We start from the raw sequence: 4,538 nt of genomic DNA on the forward strand, positions 1-4,538 counted from the left end.
TCATGTGAGCCAAGTCTGATCCTGTCTAGAAGGAATTGCTAAATAATGATTAGGAACAGGAGTCATGCCAAGTTCTGTACCAAACTGCATCTCTACAGTTTTAAAAAAAACACCAGAAACTGGAAATCTGAAATAAAAAATAGAAAATGTTGGAAGCATTTAGCAGGTCTGGCAGAATCTGTGGAAAGTGGTCAAAGCCTTTTTGCTGCTACTTCTGCAATCAGCTTACTCAGTACATACGGGGAATAAAATCTTCGGCAAAAGTAAATACTCCTATTCATTTGTTTTATTAGTCTTTGAATTTTAATGTGATAATTTGCATTTGTTTCCACAGGGAAGATGACAAAATGGCAAAATTTAATCACCAGAGATCTATTGTCTTCATGTGATGATTTTTTTTTCTGGAGTATATTTAAATCAGGTTTTTAATAATGAAGAGATTTGCAGCAACTTAAAGCATGAAAATTGCCATTGAAGGAGAATGACAGGACAAGAAAAGTTAACTGATGAATAATTCTGCTCATAATGAATTCTGTGCACAATTAGCTATTGAATTCATATTAATAATGATGGAACCTGGGTGAATAGCAGATAAATTGCCTAGGTTTACTGACCTATTCTACAGCTGACGTTATCATTTTAACTTGTCCTACTGAGCAGCAAGGATATTCAGTTTAGCGCAACTCATTAATATGAATGCTGCTCTTTTGTTAATTTTTTAATCGAAGGCCTAAGACAGGGTCTGATGTTGCATCAATTTTATAGCATATAACTGATAGCAGAACAACTAAAAACAAAATACTTCAGATACTGAAAATCTGAGATAAACCTGTGACCAAACGGGCCACCTAAACTGGCGATTTGTAAAGCACTCTGGGACAATTGGGCAAGAACTAAAATGATAGGCTGCAGCCTGAAAGACAGAGATAAACAGGCTGCAAATACGAAATAGGCCATCCCAAAGACAACGGGCACTTTCTGGTCAAACAGACTTGTTTACCTTAACCCCTTATTTGGGAGGGAGGTCTGTGACCTCTGTGTCTCCAGCACCTACAGGTATGTCCATTGGGTACACACAGGTCGGTGTGGCAGCACCTGATTGGGCTCTTATCGAACAAGGTGGTCAAGCCTTGATTGATTGATTGACAAGAATCAAGAGGCCGCCCAAAAGGACACACAGCCAAGGAGGGACAAAAGCTGCTGCACAACAGAAGAAGCTCTCTTTCTCTCTCTGACCCCACGAGTGAGCTATAACACCAGCGACCATCACCAGTGACGACCAACATGAGAAGAGCCACTATACCCGAGAGGGAAAGAAGACCAGAGCCAGAATGCCAGACCAGACTACGCAGAGGACGACTGAGACCAACACACAAAGGCCAATATTCCGCATGGGTATTTGCCAGTCATGCAAAGTTAAGTCAAGTTCTTGTATTGGACTTGAACTCTACTATTTTCTGTAAGATTAAGTTATTGTTGGTTGGGTGGGTGATTATTGATTGTGTCTTAAACAAATATTGGTTGTACTAACAAGAAGTCTATCGCAATTATTTATCTACCATATAAGGATTAAAACAGACTACGCGGCAGGCACACAATTGTGACTCCGCCGGGACATCAACAGCAAGTAACTTTGTCACTCCAATATTGAATCCCACAGAATCTATATTGAACGATTATTTAAAACTCAGAGCCAACAGGTGTAAACTCCTTATTGGGTAGATAACTGCTTTCAGGAAATTGTTTATTGTGCATACATTGTTAATAACAAGGAGGATAGGGTAAACTCCTTAGGTTTATATTAGAATCCGGACGGATTAGGACCGGGACGTAGCAGTCCAATCAACTCCCTACCCCTTGACGTTGAATATAGAATGGCAGGAACAGCACAAAGACAGAGAAGGGTCCCATATGGGAAACAAAAATCAGAGAATATGTTAAGAAGAGAAGGTGGCCCCTATGGGCAGAACCTTATGCCAATACTGAGACAGGACCGGGTTCCGTAGGACAAAGGTATTGGGATAATTTAAGAAAAATTCAGGGAAAACGGGCAGGCAAATGTGAGAAAGCGACTGCCATTGAGAGCTGCTTAGAACAGCTGCTAGGAACAGGAAAGGAATTAATAAGAAACTGGAGGAATTGAAGCAATCACAGGAGGGAAAGCAGGAGGAGATTAAGAGACTAAAGGAACAACAGCAGGAGAGGATAGAGCAAATAAGAGCCAAAAAGGAGAGAGAAGAATAGATGAATTAAAGAGAATCAACCAGGCAAATTTATTACATCTAAGCAATTTTCAAACCCAGTATGAATCAGCATACTAAGACACTGTCTTGGCCAAAGGTGAAGCTGAGCAGGCAGGAGCATGATTGGAAGCTATGTGCACTGATCTGCAGGCGGCAATAAAAGCACTACATCAAGCCAGTAAACAGCAGAGACAGACAACCGCTGACCACTCCAAATGCCAGCGAGAAATTTCACGGGTGGAATCGCCATTAGCAAAACGGATTTATGTGTACCTTCAGGAAAGTGGAGGAGGAGGAGATAGAGAATGCGGATTGGGAAGCTGTATGTTATGCAAACCGAGGGATAGGGTCCACCACCATCTTTCCCAGGGGAAGTCATACCCCAGATTCACCTCCAGTACTGATGACCCAGTGATGACTGAAGGTTGGATAAGAGACTCTCAGGGCCCAGCTATTACATACACGACCCCGTTTGCGGTGGCACAATTGGCTGAGATTGCAAATAAAATCACAACCTTTGAGCCATCAGCTGATCCAACAGTTTCTGTAAGGATGTTGGGCAGCAGAAGATAATGCACAGGCTAGATGAAAGGGAAGAAGCGAAGCTGATAGTCATGTGCTTAAGCAAGTCTGTACGGTCTGCCCTGTCAGCCCCTCAAAATATTGGATAAGGAACCTTAAATGAAATTAAGGAAGCGATACTGACCACGGTAGGTTTTAATAAAGGGGATCCTGTAGATGGGTTAAATAAATGTAGACAGAGGAAAAGGGAACATCTGGTTGCCTTTGCTGGTCATTTGTGGATCCACTTCATGGGAGCATATGGGGAATTAGATCAGGCTAGATTAAATGAAACTGATTCATCCAAATGGGCTAGGACATTAATCTCGCACACCACAAAGGAAGGCAAGAAAACTAATTTTGACCCTGCAGAGACCACACACAATGAAGCATGGGTACTCCAATGATTAGCTTGAACCTGGGAACAGGAGTCCCATTGTAACGGTCAGAAAGGGAGGCGAGAATGCTTCTGTTGAGGGCTAGCCAGTATGGAGGAACAAGGGTGGGAGGGATCCCCAACACCAGAGAGGTACAGTTCCAGCTTACACAGCAGCCCCAGGGAGAAATAGGCATGTTTTAATTGTGGGCAGCCAGGACACTTTGCCTGAGATTATAGGAGACCCCACCACATACACAGTCCCCAACACACCAGCTGTACCAGTTAGGCCAGCTCCTGGAGCTTCACACACTCACATGCAGCAATCCCACCACTATGACTGAAGCAGGAAAGTTGTTTGTCGATGGCCTAAACTTCAACACAGACGAACAGTTCCTGGAAGAGGTTTTCTCCAAGTACAGGCAGTTTGTTGAGATGAAAGTGATTAAAGACAAAGACACCATGGCCTCCTGTGGTTTCAGCTTCATCACTTTCAAAAACACAGAGGATGCCAGGGATGCATTACTGGCAATGAATGGAAAATCCCTCAATGGGTGTCAGATCCTGGTGGGTCATGCCAAGAATAGGTTTCAAGGCAACCACAGGCATGGTTGAGGCAGCTATAGTGGCGACTACAGTAACAGTGGCTGCAGGAGAGGAACAGGAGGTGGCTATTGGGTAGTGACAGGAGCGGTGGCTATAGCGGCGGAGGTCGGTATGATACAGGAGACTGGGATAGCTATTTGGGTGGATATAAGGGCCAAGGTGAATACTATTATGGTGGTGGTTATGGAAGCCGCTTTTCCAGGCACTATGACTGATCAAAGCAAGAGAAACACTTCTGCCAGATTCAGGATCAAGCTCCCACCTTTTTCCTAAAATGGCTCCTGGAACTGCAGAAAGCAGTATCTGATGAAATTTGATTTGTCTTTATGTTAAAATGCTAGAAAACCATTTTCACCATGATTAACCTTGTTATCCATTTGTTGACTCGATTGGCTCTTTATGAGGATTGAACCTTTCTTTAAATAAAAGCCATGTGACTTTCAATGAATTTAAATGTCTTCATTTGGAAAATTGGCATGGAACATCTGTCGAGGGATTGAATATTGCCAGCACTGTACCCAATTACCTTTGAGTAATTTTTCTTGCCACTGAAAAGTAATGAAAGATCTCCCCACACAGCAGCCTCTTCCTATAACTTATTGCAAGACTCTTTGAAAGCAAACTGACGGTCTTTTGTTTTAAAACTCAATTCTTGAAAACTGTATACTGATTTTGAAAAATCAGACGTCATTTGTTGTACTTTCATCAGTTGGCATGGTCCTTTGAACGGAACGTTGCCACTTGAGAGTCAA

The sequence above is a fragment of the Carcharhinus amblyrhynchos genome, chromosome 1 (genome assembly GCF_965287045.1).
Source record: "Carcharhinus amblyrhynchos chromosome 1, sCarAmb.v2.hapA, whole genome shotgun sequence".
NCBI lineage: Eukaryota > Metazoa > Chordata > Chondrichthyes > Carcharhiniformes > Carcharhinidae > Carcharhinus > Carcharhinus amblyrhynchos.